The sequence below is a fragment of the Mastigoproctus giganteus genome, chromosome 11 (assembly GCF_048544385.1).
Source record: "Mastigoproctus giganteus isolate SK-2022 chromosome 11, ASM4854438v1, whole genome shotgun sequence".
Classification (NCBI taxonomy): Eukaryota; Metazoa; Arthropoda; class Arachnida; order Uropygi; family Thelyphonidae; genus Mastigoproctus; species Mastigoproctus giganteus.
In genome coordinates, this window is record NC_143585.1 from 90,357,039 (window position 1) to 90,372,159 (window position 15,121).

Below are 15,121 nucleotides of genomic sequence, written 5' to 3' on the forward strand. Positions count from 1 at the left end.
TCAGCTGGGTAACAAGCTTGATGGCTGTACCATGTATCTTGATTTGAGGTGGCCTCCGCAGATCAAGACAGCCCTTCAGGAGAATGGATTGGGTTTTAGTGGATGAGATGCTCAGATGGTTTTTCCGGACCCACTCTTGCAGGGTAGTAAGAGCTCTGTTGGCAGATACTTCAAGTTGAGCCCTGGAGTCCCCTGCCAGGATCAGGGAGAGATCATCAGCATATGCCAAGGTCTGGACATCGCGTAAGTCAGTACTGAGAAGTTCGTCGAGTACAGAGTTCCAGAAAAGGGGGCCCAAGACAGAGCCCTGAGGGCAACCTCGGTGGACACAACATTCCACCCTGGAGAGGGAAGCCTGAACCACAATGCTTCTGTCACTGAGATAGCTGGCAATGCAGTTGTAGAGATTTCCTGGGAGCTAAATGTGTCTCAGCCATCTGAGGACGCTAGGCCACCATAAGGTGTCGAACGCCCCAGCAAAGTCAATCGAGATGATGAGGAGGTACTTCTGGATGCAGTTTCTGGAAGCATTGGTAATGGACTCCAGCGTATCAACTGTAGACATGCCCGGCTTGAATCCAAATTGATTTCGTGCTGGTAGCTGTGCAGTATTGTAGAGGTTTTCCTCTACAATACTACAATAACTTGCTTTGATATTTGGAAGTTATTTTGCTATAATTCAATTTTATACAGTTTTGTAAATAACTACAAGATCAAACAATTTTTTGAATTTGGTATTTGCTGACCAGAACACAGTGACCTTGTATACAGAGCCATTAGAACTATCTCATCACTCTGCTATTCAACTTGACATAAGTTATGACAATACCACTAAAGCAGTTTTTAAATCTCTTAAATTATATTGAATTTTCAAAAAAAGAAAGTACCTGGAATTGTATTTGAAGATATTTGTAGAATATGACTGAATGGTGTACTTTATTTACACAAAGAAATCATAACCTTACGAGAATACAAGTACATGGGCGAAGAATTTTGAACTTGCGGGAATAGATAAGTTTTTTGAAAATTTTTACCATCTTTTTGACTAATTAACATATTAAATTGCATTCAACAAATAGTTTAATAGTCTTAGTCATGTTCATTAGCTTATTTTTAAATTTAGCTAATGATTTTGTAAGTTATGACTTAATATTCATAAATCTACTGTATCGGTGTTTTGGTGCGAATATCGTAGCACATAAAAGTAGTGCAGTGGAATAGTAGGGTTTTAATTGTGATACTTAAGTAACTCAAAGGTTCTAATCCTATAGTTTCACTTTTTTTTTTGTTTTTGGGTAAGAAATTTTACTTTTAGTAAGGATAACTAATTTAAAACTCTGTGATTGTAATAGTAATCTTCAACTTGATAGCATAAGGTATAACATAAAATTGATAGCATAAGATGTATCACTGAATTTAGGAATCTATTAGCTTAGTGTAGTATTGTCAATTAATCAATTAAATTGATTAATATTATTAATTTTCATTGTTAATCAAATAAGTTGTATTTAAACAGAAATATTCCCAGATTATAGCAGCAAACAACAGGAAAAAATTAGCAGGACCGCTGTGGCTCGGCAGAAAACCGAAGGGGCGATTCTCCTACAAATCATAGCCTAACAAAATGTGCAAAATGTGCAATGCTTGCACACCTTTGTGGACTAGGACATGATACAGCCAGAGAATGTGAAGAAATTAGGTGCAAACTCAGAATTACGATGGGCATTTATAAGAGTTTGAAGACTAGGGTGGGTGCATCCCAAGGAATTAAAATGGAGGACCCATCAAGTCCTCAGCTGCCTAATTCAATGCTAAAGCTCATAATTGTGCAGAAGACAGCACAGCATAAATGCCTAAGGCAAAATTTGCTGATCCCTAGGAGGTAGTTATTGTCGTTTGTTTGTTTGTTTCGGGATTTATTAGGCGCAACGGCAACTATGGCCATAGTGCGCCATACATATGGTAACTATGCATGCCATTTCTTCTCAAATAGAGAAGATGGAAAAAAGGAACCAGAAAGTAATTTTTTTTTTTTTCCCCTAAAGGAGGTGATATACTTTAATCAACTTGAGAAAGTTATAAATGCTTGAGACATTTGTTTCATTGTTTAAAAGTGAGGTAAGTGTAGGATCTTTTGTTGTGGCTGAAGTGCAAAGTTTCTGTCGTTCTCTTGTATATTTTGTGCATTCGACCAGAATGTGTTTCACTGAGAGCATTGTATTACAGTGATGACATTGAGGGGGGTATCTCTCCTCTTAAAAGATAATCATGAGTAATATTTGTGTGTCCTATTCGCAGACAAGCCAAAATTACCTCTCGATGTCGGATTGAATTAAAGCTGGAAGGCCATCGCTCAAGGTTTGGCTTGATACTTCGAAGCTTATTGTTAGGTTGATTTTCTCATGATAACTGCCATTGGCACATGCATTTTTCCTGGATTATTGGTCGATAGTCTTGATGAGGCACTTTCCACTTTTTCTCGGGTGGTAGGTGGGTTAATTTGGCAGCATTGTCCGCTAGTTTATTTCCAATATACTGAAATCACATACAAAATATACTGAAATCACATGATAACTGATAAGCTAATGTGATGTTTTGAAAAACTGTGGTGATTCCAACGTGGACATCATTCTTTGATCCATCAGTATGTACTATGGAAAAGCTGGGAAACTGGTCCACTACTGCATGGTATAGTTGCAAGAAGTTTTCTCTATGCAATGTAGATTTATTCCATTCATGCAGATGTAAGTCACATGAGGGTGGAATGATATTCCAAGGGGCAAGAGAGGATGGGAGGCTATGTGCCACATTGTCTAAGGTTAAATTTATTTCTTCTAAGATGAGTTTTATTCTCATACCCAAAGGACGATTAGCATTAGGGTAGTTTTGGTATAACCTGGTGTGCTGTGATGAGAAAAGTATCTGCCAGTTTGGGTGTTCTGGCATAGATCTAATTTTATAGGCATAACGTAGTATCAGTTGTTGTCGCCTGATCGAGAGAGGAGGTTCGTATGCTTCAGCATATAAGCTACGTATTGGAGATGTGCGATATGCTCCTAATGCAATGCTTATTCCACTATGATGGATAGGGTCAAACCAGCGAAGGGCACTAGGTCTTGCTGAACTATACACTGGTGCTCCGTAGTCAAGTTTCGATCTTATTAATGCTCTATATAACCGTAATTAAGTAAGGCGATCAGCTCCCCAATTAGTTGCAGAGAGAACCCGGATGATATTTAGTTTTTGTTGACATGATGTTCTTAGTCCTTTGCTATGCTCAACAAAAGTGAGTTTATGGTCTAAAGTGATTCCTAAGAACCGTATGCTGGGATGAACTGCTATTGGTTGGCGATTCAGTTGTAGCTCCGGATTTGGATGGAGTTTGCGTTGGCGGCAAAAATGGATGCAAAATGTTTTTTCCGGACAAAGTTGAAATCCATTAGTCTGAGCCCATGAACAGATCTTATTTATTGCCCCTTGCAACTGTCTCTCAATAGTATTCATGTTTTTAGCATGACACCAAATACTAAGGTCATCTACAAACAGTGCTTTATCAATAGTGTTTGGAATTTGTCCGGCAATGGTGTTTATTGCAATTATAAAGAGTGTAGCACTGAGTACAGAGCCTTGAGGAACTCCTTCTTCTTGTGAAAAAACTTGGGACAGTGAGGTTTTGAATCGAACCTGGAATGTACATTTGCATAGGAAATTCTGTATGAAAATTGGGAGGTGACCCCGAAGTCCTTGGCGATGTAATTCACGGAGTATTCCATACTTCCACGTGGAATCATAGGCCTTACTGATATCAAAGCAGACTAACACATGGTGTTCCGATCTGAGGAATGCATTCTGAATGGAATTCTCTAGTCTGACTAGTATATCTAGTGTAGATCTGTTTTGTCGGACACCGTATTGTGCAGAATGCAGCAGATTGAGGTTTTCAAGGTATCAGATCAGTCGGCAGTTCACCATCTTTTCGAGAATTTTGCAAATGCAACTGGTCAAGGCGATTGGTCTATAATGAGTGGGATTTGTAGGGTCTTTACCTGGTTTAGGGAAGGCAAGGACCGTAGCATGATGCCATTGATTAGGGAATTTATCTTCCAGGAAGAATCTATTGAATAGATGAAGAAGTAACTGTGATTCGGTACTTAGTTTCTGAATCATGGAATAGTGAATGTTATCTGGTCCTACAGCACTGCGTCTAGATGTTGACAAAGCTCTATGTAATTCGTGAATGGTAAAAGGTAAGTTGTATTGTTCTTCTCCTTTTGAAGAGAAGTTTAACTTTTGTTTTTCTAAACTTGTTTTTAATCTTCTGAAGGTCGGTGTATAACTTTCTATTGCTGATGTTTTTGCAAAGGTTTCACCTAGTATATTGGCAATTCCAGCAGGATCATTTACATTCTGCCCTCTCCATTCCATGATGGGTAGGGGTATCGTTTTATATTTGCCACTCATTTTTCTGATTGCTTTCCAAATTTTATGTGTAGGCATTGCTTGATTAATAGTCGAAGTGAAGCCGATCCAAGCAGCCTTTTTATTGCAGCGTCTAACATATCTCGCTCTTGCTCTAGCACGCTTATATTGAATGAGATTGGTTGTAGTTGGACTCCGGCGAAAAGAATTCCAAGCTTTGCTTTGCACTTTTTTAGCCACAAGGCATTCATCACTCCACCAGGTTTTTGGATGAATCGGTAATTTTGATGAGGATTTTGGTACGGTTTGTTCTGCTGCATGTAATATCGTTTTGGTGACATAGTCAACTGCTTCGTCAGTTGTGGAATTTTGGATTATTTCGGGATCAAGCTTGGTTAATTTTTTATAGGACTGCCAATCTGCTTTATCAGTAAGCCAATGCGGAATTTTAGTAGGATGATGAGGGGGCTTATTAAGTAATTCAATTATTATGGGGAAATGATCGCTATGTAGCGGATCGTTGTTTATCGTCCACTTTAGAATAGGATATAAGGTTGCTGAACAGATAGACAAGTCTATTGCAGTGCTTGTTCCTGAAGGAAGGTGAACGTATGTAGGTGAACCGTCATTTAGAAGAAGGAGGTTGTTATTGTCTAGACACTGTTCAATTAGTTTTCCTCTTTGGTCGATGTTGCTGTTACCCCATAGAGTGTGATGACCATTTAAGTCTCCCAGAATGAGGAAAGGTGTTCGGAGTTGAGCTATAAGATTGTTGAGATCATTTTGTTGGAAGGTATAGCTTGGTGGGATGTATAAGGAGCAGATTGTCATATGGATGTCAGCAGCTACACGGACTGCTATTGCCTCGAGGGGAGAGTTCAGCGAGACCTGTTTGGTAGGAATATGTGGGTTTGTTAAAATAGCTACACCACCATGTGCGATATTCTGATTTGTTCTGTCTTTTCTAATAATGTTATAACGAGATAGTTTTGGTGTATTTTGGGGTTTTAAATAAGTTTCTTGAAGGCAGATACATATTGGTGAGTATTTACAGAAAAGATCGTATAGGTCATCGATATTGGCACGGAATCCACGACAATTCCACTGTATTATTCTATTCATTGTTTATCTCTTATTAGACTTTCTGAGCGTTTTCGGGTTGCTGAGGTTTTCTGTTTTTCACTTTTATTTTTATCTTTTTTTGGGAAGGAAGGCCTTTCGGTGTCCATGTCTTCTTCAACAAAAATTTGAAGAACAGGGTCATCTGCTGATTTTTCTTTAGCATCCATTTTTTGTTGGTGACTAGAAGTTAGGATATGTTTTTCTTTAAGTCCTTCATCCGGAGTGTGTATGTTTTCTTGTGGTATGGTAATTGGTGTATTGACTGCTTGGGTTTGAGTTGCACTGTACAAAGATTTTACGTAACTTGAGAAAGACTCTTTTGGGGGTACTGTTAGTTCAGTTTGCGATCCGGTTGATTGGAATTTTTTGGTGGCTTGGGCATACGTAGGCCTGTTTGCATGAGTTGGTGATGAGATGATTCTTTTTGCTTCTTGGTAAGAAACATTATGTTCAGTTTTATATTTCTGGATAAGTTTCTCACTTTTCCAGCACTCACATATTCTAGCATAAGCGGGATGATCTTTTTTGCAATTTGGACATACTGATTGAGGAGCATTACAGTTTTCGCAATCATGTTCGATTGAACTACACTTTGCGCAAGTAGGGGTTCCCCGGCAAGCTGTTTGGGAATGTCCATACTTCTGGCATCGGAAACACCGTAGCGGGTTTGGGACATATGGTCTCACATTACATAGCAGATATCCGGCCTTAATGGATGATGGACGATTCGGTGTATTAAAGGTCAAGATCAGGTTGCGGGTAGGGATCAGATTGCCATCTTTTCTGGTGGCGATTCTCTTGACATGAATAACTCCTTGTTCTTTCAGTTTTTCTAGCATTTCTTCTTCAGATACATCTAGTAAGTCCCAGTCTGAGATCACTCCTTTAGAGGTTTTTAGTGATCTGTGGGGCGTTACAGTTACTGGGAGTCCTGCAAGGAAATTAGTTTTCAGAAGTCACTCAGAATGTTTGGCATTAGATGTCTCGATGAGAATATCTCCTAATCTGAGTCTTTTTACAGATTTCGGAGATCCTGCTCTACTTTCCAATTCCTTTTGAACTCTAAATGGAGAAAGTTTGACAACTGCATTCTCACCAGTTGAGTGGATGATCAGATAGGTTGGAATTGGAATTGGATAGGTCTCTGGCTCAGTTTTTTGGCGCTTTGCAGTTCCTGCTGTAGAACTGTCTTTCTTTTTTGGTATCTGAGTTGCGTCTGGCAGCCCAGATAAGTCTGAGTTTGATTTACTCATTATATGCTCTTTTTGACCCCGGGAGATTGTCTTTTTCTCCCAGGTTACCAGCCCCACCACGTGGAGGCAAGAGCGGTGCCACCTAGTGACCCAAGCGAAGAAAAGGGTTAGTATTAACTAAAAATAAAAGAGGGATTAAAGAAAGGTGGCTTTCCTTTCTAGGTTATAGTATTTGAATATATCTATTTAATTATAATAATCAGGAGTTATCGGACTTTCGAAACTCAGGAGAAACGTATTCACAGTTAAGCGTATTAGATAATCACTCTGGAAAGGTGCTGTGGTCACTAATATCGCTTGGCACTCGGGGCCAGTTATTGTCGTGACTCTATTATCAGGGAAATGGGAAATATATCGTGGAAGAAGAATAGGTGGAACAGGACCAGGGTATGTCTGCCAGGGACAAAAGCAGATGGTGTTGTAGAGCAGATATCATCTTTTAAGGGTACAAAAGGTAATACTGTTATACACATGTCCAATAATGATATTAAGAGTAGGATATATGAGAACTTACTTAACAAGTACAGGGCAAAGTTAGGAATGAATTTCAAATTGTCTGCAATTCTGCCCAGACACAATAGAACAGAGTACATGTTGAGAGCTTTGTCAATTTATGCAGCCATGGAGAGAATATGCAAGGCTCATGGGGTAAAATTTTTCTTGGTGTGGTCTGTGCTTGTTAATAGGAGAGATTTATTTACAGGGATGGAATACACTTAAATAGAAAGAATATTTGCTGATGCTATCAAGGCAGCAATAGATTTAGCAGAAAACTGCTAGCTTCGAGAGATACACAGACTAAAAAATTAACAATAACCGCAGGCAGAAGTGAAAGTGATTCCTGAACTGCTTCTATTGGAATACACAGCAGCCCGGAAAGCAAGGTACTAGGGGTTTCAAGACCTGCTGGGTCATTATGGAACAATTAAAATATGAGCTCTGTTAGGGTAACTAAGAGTAAAAACTTGTGAATTTATACTTGCATGTATACTAATGCTAATGCTAGAAGCATTGTAAATAAATTTGATGAATTTGAAGTACTGATTAAATCATCAAATGCAGATATTGCAGGGATAGAGGAGAAATGATGTCACTCACACACATAAGTGATGCTGAATTTGTATATGGGAAGTACAATTATACAGGAAGGACAGATAGGACAGGTGGGGTGCAGTGGGGGAGGTTATGCTCAGTGCGGGACCAAGATAATTTCACGCCCCGGGGCAGAAAGATTTTTCAGCACCCCTTTTACTAAGGATATATATATATATTTTTTTTATGATTTGTAAAATTTGGCTCCCCTTAAAGAATAGCATCCCAGGCAAGGGCCCTGCTAGCCTGTGCCTTAATCCGGCACTGGTTATGCTCTTAGTCAAAAAGAATATTAAATCTAAGGTGCATCGAGTCACCATGGGTGACAAGTGCAATGTTTAGTTAGTTGGTGTGATATAAGCACTGGAAAAACAAAATTTAGAGAAGTGCATTATAGGCCTAATAACTGTGATGAATATACCAAACAGCTATACAGAGAAATAGGGTGGGCCAGTAAATCAGAATGTCTTATAATGTGGGTATTTAACTTTCCATTTGTTGGCTGGAATTTGTGAGTCGGGCACTCACACAGTAGCAAGGTTTTGTAGATTTCTTGAATGACTGTTTTCTACAGGAGCACATTAGAGAGGCAACAAGAAGAAGCAATAATCTTGATCTGTTTATTGGCAATGGTTCTACATGCATTAAGAATCTGCAGGCAAAAGATCCACTGGGAGGCAGTGATCACAGTGAACTTATATGAAATTAAAGACATAGCTACTGTCAAAGGGGAAAAGGAAAGAGTAAGGGTGACTACAGTGGTCGCAGACAGTTTTTAAATTCTATGCTTTGGGACTAACTGATGATGTTACCAATAGCAAATTCTAAATGGAAAGCACTCAGGGAAGTAATCATAGAAGCTACTTGGCTTTTCACACCAACAAGGAAATACAATTCAAGGTTTAAATAAATAAATAAATAAATAAATAAATTTTCTGTTTATACTCCGGCACGACAACCAAGTCAGTAGAGTTTACAATAAATCGTCAATACAAATATTTATCGTATTTAGTAGTCACGGGCTTGAACCCGGTCCACTCAAGGAACGCGTGCTATGCACTCTCGCTCCTGACCACTGGGCTACGTCAGTTTAGACCTAAAGAGATGTGAATTAAACTACTGAGACACACGGTAGAGAAGAAAAGTGCATGGGCTGTCTAATTATCAGGTGATACAGAAGTCTATGTAGTCTGTAATAAAATCACAAAGGAGATTAAGCAAGTTAAGAAAGATTATGAGAAGTCTCTGGCAAAGAATGCAGTTTAGCAAAAACCTGTGAATCCTTTGCTAAGGGTGGTTTTATTAAACATAAGATACATTTTTAATTTTTGGTTTCAACACCACAGGATTTTACATAAGTTACATGTTACAGGATGTCTTTCTGACACCCTTTCCTTAACGTCAGGTGTTATGCTTAGCATTGAGAGAGGGGAAATGGAGAGAATGAGCATAACCTAACCTAAACAAACAAGTTGGTGGTGGATGTGAACTCTGTACAGTTCACCTTGTCAGTGGTGGATGCGAATTCTGTACAGTTCACTTTGTCAGTGGTATATCCCAACTAAAAATGTGCAATATCTCGAAAATGATTTACTTAAGGACCCATGTTTACTAGGCTTTTTTTGCATACTGTAGTCTGTACAGTTCACCTTTAAATTACCGACCAGACCTTTTGAAACACCATGTATAAACAGTAGAACAAAGGGATTGAATAACACTGGGCCACTTGATGTTAATGTATTAACTATTGATGACCCTGCTCATGTTGCTGAAAAATTAAATAGGTATTTTGCATCTACATTCACACATGAGGAATTCTTTAGGGAGGGGGTGCAAGAAGTTTATTGCATTCTAACGGGTAGCTGAAAGATTGTGATAATTGAAAGGAAAGTGGAAAAGAAATTATTGATGCTGAACCTAAAAAAGGCACCTGAGGTGGAGGTAATCTATCCAATTATATTAAGGGATGCAGGAAACCATTAGCCATAATTATGAAACCATCCTTGGATTCAGGGGAGGTCCCTATGGACTGGAGATGCATGAACATATCCCCAATTCATGGAGGGGATCAAAAGGTGACATAAGTAATTACAGACCTGTTAGCTTAACGTCTGTTCCAGGGAAAATAATGGAGTCACTGGTTTAAGAAGTAATGCAGGACCATCTAGACAGGAATGCAGTTATATATCAAACACAATCTGTGTTTGTCAAGAGGCAATCTTGCCTGACCAATCTGATTCGATACTATGATGCAGTAACAAAGGAAATGGATGCAAAAAATAATTTTGATATCATATACTTGGATTTCAGGAAAGCTTTGGATACTGTTTCTCATAAAAAAAAAGAAACTGCTGTACAAATTGGAGCAGTGCATGGCATTAAGGGCAAGTTACTGATATAGATAATAGGATGGTTGAGTGGTACAAGGCAGAGTGGTTATCAATGGGCACTGCTTTTCATGGGCTAATGTTATTAGTGGAGTTCTGCCAGGGTTCAGTTCTGGGCCCATCGGTGTTTACAATATTTATTAATGATATTGATGAAGGAATATCAGGTTTAAGGTCTGTAAGTTTGCAGATGATACAAAGGTTGGAAGGATGGTTAATGACAGTAACCAGGATGAGCTACTGCAACAAGACCTAGGAAAATTAAATCAATAGGCTGGTTTTTTTTTTGTTTTTTTTGTTAGTTGTTGGTGCATCAGCTTCTGTGGCCATAATGCACCTCCCAAAGTTTTTGAATTTTACTCTGATCCAAGCCCGAGGTGGGATTCAAACCACGTTACCCACCTGGCTAGCCCGGTCGGCGTCAATAGGCTGAGAAATGGCAGTTGAAGTTTAACATTGACAAATGCAAGGTAGTGTATATGGGTAGCAGTAATCTCAGAGTAACTTATCAACTGTGTGATACTACATTCGGGGTGGTGGAAAATGAAAGAAGACCTGGGGGTAATTATGTAGTCAGATATGATATTCTCTGAGCAGTGTAGACATACTGCCAGGACAGCTCACGGGATTTTGTCAATGATATACAGAAACTTTGCTAGTACAGATAAGGAGGCAATTTTCCATTTGTACAAGGCAATGGTTAGGCCACATCTTGAGTACTATATACAGGTTTAGAGGCTTCACTCTAAGAAGGATGTATATCTGCTGGAATGGGTGCAGAGAATGGTAGAAGGCAACCAGACTAGCAAATGAAACAAAAGGGTACTCTTACCCAGAAAGGCTTCAGTTCTGCAAATAGCAGCATTTGGAGACTAGACACCTGCAGGGGAGATGTGATTGTGGTGTTTAAGGCCTTGAATGGATTGAGTAAGCCTAAATATTAATGGCATTTTTCCACCTGCTGTGACTACACGAGGGGACACATTGAGGAAGGATGGTTACAGAATAGATGTGTGGAAGTTTGCCTTCAGCCAGTGGGTGGTTGATTGCTGAAACAGGCTTCCATCTGTTGTTGTCGAAGTGGATGGTCCGAATTCAAGGAAGGCTAGACAAATTCTTGGAGGGTATGAATGGGTGAAGTGTGTAGTTTTTTTTTTTGCCGATGTTATATAAGCTTTCTTTCTTTCTTTCTTGTATCATTTGCCACTACTACTATTTATTTAGCATGGTATGCTATGGTTTCCCATTCTTTTGGAGAGGTCTGGATTCAATTCCTTTATGACTGGAGGAATTTTTAAATTTCTCTTCAATTTAGGGTCCAGTTAGCCGATCCCAGGCAGAGAGAATAGGCTCCCCCCCCCTTGAATTAGAGTTTTTCAGCCCACATGTTATGCAAATTAGCCTCTGAATTCATATTTCTAGATAAAAATATTACACAGATAAGCAACCAAGATCCAGTGCCATTAAAGTAATAATTTGAAAATATGCAATCATAGTCAGCATAATATCCTAATTTATCATATGGTACTAATATGCATCATGTAACAGATAATTATTATTAGTAGTGGCAATGGATACAAGCTTACATAGTATAAGCATAAAAAAAAAAAAAAACCCTACCCACTTCATCCTCTCTAATAATTTACTAATTCTTCCTTAAAGTTATTCAAATTATAACAGAGGGAAGGTTGTTTCAATAATCATCACTCTCTGACTGAAAGCAAATTTTCACACATCTATCCTCAATTAAAATTTATGTCATCTGAGCAAGAGTTGCTATCATTTAATTTACTCAATTCATTTAAGGCCTTAAACACTTTAATTAAGTTCCCTCGCAGGTGTGTGGTTTCCAGAGGCTGCAGTTTACAGAACTAGTCTTTTATTGTAAGAGTATTTTGTGTCCCTTACTAATCTGTTTGCTCTTCCTTGCACCTTCCTTTGCTCTTCACTTAAAATGAAGTTTCCAGATCTACATGCAATACTCCTGGTGCAGCTTAACCATTGCCTTATACAATGGGAAAATCACCTTGTTCCCACTGGAAAAACTCCTTTATATCATTCACAGGAATACTATACTAGCAGCCTGTCAACACTGCTCAGAAAATTTGATGTCAGACTGTACAATTATCCACAGATCTTTTTTCTCCTCCACTATCTTCTGTGCAGTATACCACCCAAATGCTATATTATTCTGAGATTACTGCTTCCCGTATGCAGTATATTGCATTTTTTTTTTTTATGTCAAACCGCAAATGCCACTTCTCACCTACCTGCCTGATTTTTCTAGATCTTGTTGAAAAGGTACACCTTGATTCTTATAATTAACCACCCTGCCAACTTTTTATCACCTGTAAACTTGCTTTCTGACACTGAACCAATCCTTTATCCAAAGCCTCTAACTGGCCTCTAATGCCACACACGGCTCCAATTTGTATAGCAGTCTTCCATGTGGCTTTGTCATAGTAGCCAATCAGAATGGTCAGAAAAGATCTTCCCTTAACGAATCCATACTGCGATTGCCATATTACTGTGTTCTGTGAAGATACTCCTGTATTGCCTTTGATCACTGAGTCCATTATTTTCCCTGGAATAGAAGTCAAGCTTACAGGTCTGTAATTTTTCCCTTAGATCTTCATTTGTGAACAGAAAACACATGAATCCACATGCACATCTACAATCCACAGGAACCTCCCCTGAATTCAAGCATGCTCTAAATTATGGCTAAAAAAGAGATTTACTTACCTCCTTTGCTGATTCTTTTAATATAACTGTATATATTACATCAGCCACAGGTGCCTTATTTATTTTTAGCCTCAACAATTTCTCTCTCACTTTCCTCTCAGTTATCACAAAATCATTCAGCTCCCAGTTAAGTTGGTATACTTCTGGTATGCGTCCACATTGCCTGTATCCAGGCAATGTGGACGGCAGCATAGTCTACATTCACTAATTGATATCACCCACAAGCCTGATCAGAAGCCAGAAAGAAATCTTTAAAACAGCTGTAAAACCTGAAAGTGTCTCAGTTTTTTAAATGTGTAGCAGATTCACTTTTTCTGATGATTCTATACAATTTAAAAAGATGTTGGCAGCTTAGGCAGAATTGTGGATACTGGTATTTGCCTCTAAGTTTAACATAAACCCAAGTCTTAATGCCTCAGTCTTCACTGGAAGCAGAATATTCCCTACCACAAAAATCAACTGTAGGAAAGCATCTGAATTTTATTTGATTTCAGCTAATATATTCAAATATCCTCCTACAATCCTATAGCAGTACTTCATGGTTTTTAGATTTACGCTTACCGATTCTCTTTTTTCAAAATAGATAAACAGCTTCAAGACACTGCTGTGACATGATTAGGGAGTTCCGACTATAGTATGAAGAAAGGGACAACATGGATGAAATATATTAACATGGTGGAGCAATGTCTCGCACAGCAAGAGTGAGCATAAATTTTTTTATGTGAAATCTTTCTAGGCTGCTCATTGCTCACTCTGGAGATGTGCCATGGCAGCCTTATTACCGTGATCTTAAGGTACCTGACTTCTTATGGGATACTTCAAGAAATGTGCATGCAACTAAGCCACATATGACTAATGAGCTGAGGACATGTATTCATGGTGCCTCCGTAGCCAGGTGGACAGGAGCAGCAGTGTGTAGCACATGCTTCTTGATTAGACTGGGGTTCAAGCCTGTGACCACCAAATACGAAGGATGTGGAAAGGTCAGGGAGTATTTCCCCATGTATAAGACGCACCTTTTTTCAAAAAACTTGGGGTCTAAAAACTGGGTGCGTCTTATACAGTGGTTGTAGATTTTTTTACTTGCATTTCCCGCTTTTTCGCGCTTGTTGTCTTTGCGCTCATTGTTTCGCACTTGTTACTGGTATATTAGGTTACGTTTGCCACGTTCTGCTCAGAAAAGATTTTCGTACAGTGCTGAATTCAAGTTAAAAGTGATCCAGTTTGCAAAAGTGAATGGAAATCGTGCTGCTGAACGTAAGTTTGGTCCTCCTCCAACTGAGAAAACAATCCGAGACTGGCTAGGGGAAGAAGAAACCCTACTGAAAATGCCACGGCAGAAGAAGGCCATGAGAGGCAAGTCAGCAAAATGGCCTGATTTAGAGAGGGAATTGAAGATATGGATTGAAGAGCAAAGGGCAATTGGAATTCCTGTGTCCACAAAGATGGTTCAGCATGAGGCATGAAGAATTGCTGATGAAAAAGAAGTTATTGATTTCAAAGGAGGACACAATTGGTGCTTTAGGTTCATGAAACGGAATGGACTAAGCATGCGTACATGCACCAGACTTGTCCAAAAGATGCCTGAAAGCTATGAGCAGAAGGTCCTTGAATTTCATCGTTTTGTCATTCAATGTCGGAAGACATATCAGTTTGAGTCAGGACAGATTGCAAATATGGATGAAGTCCCCCTTCAATTTGATGTCCCAAGTAACAGAACTGTTGATAAGAAGGGGGTGAAAACTGTAACTGTGAAGACAAGTGGACATGAAAAGAGCCATTATACAGTTGTTCTAGCTTGTTGTGCCGACGGAACTAAGCTGCCTCCTATGCTGATTTTCAAACGCAAAACAATGCCAAAAGAAGACATTCCTCGAGGAGTGATTGTCCACGTTCATGACAAGAGTTGGATGGATCAGGATGGGATGAAGATCTGGTTTGAGAAAGTTTGGAGCAGGAGACCAGGTGGGCTCTTATGCAAACCTGCCCTATTGGTGCTTGATCAGTTCAGGGCACACATAACAAAAAATACAAAGAAGATTGCTGCAGAGCAAAAAACAAAACTTGTCATCATACCTGGAGGCTTGACATCCCAGCTCCAACCAC

General features: G+C 39.1%; 1 protein-coding gene across 1 annotated transcript in view; it reads right to left on the reverse strand.

The window, feature by feature from the left end:
* LOC150078247 (disintegrin and metalloproteinase domain-containing protein adm-2-like) overlaps window positions 1–15,121 on the reverse strand; it is a 232,142-nt gene that overhangs the window by 83,938 nt on the left and 133,083 nt on the right. The window lies entirely within an intron of this gene.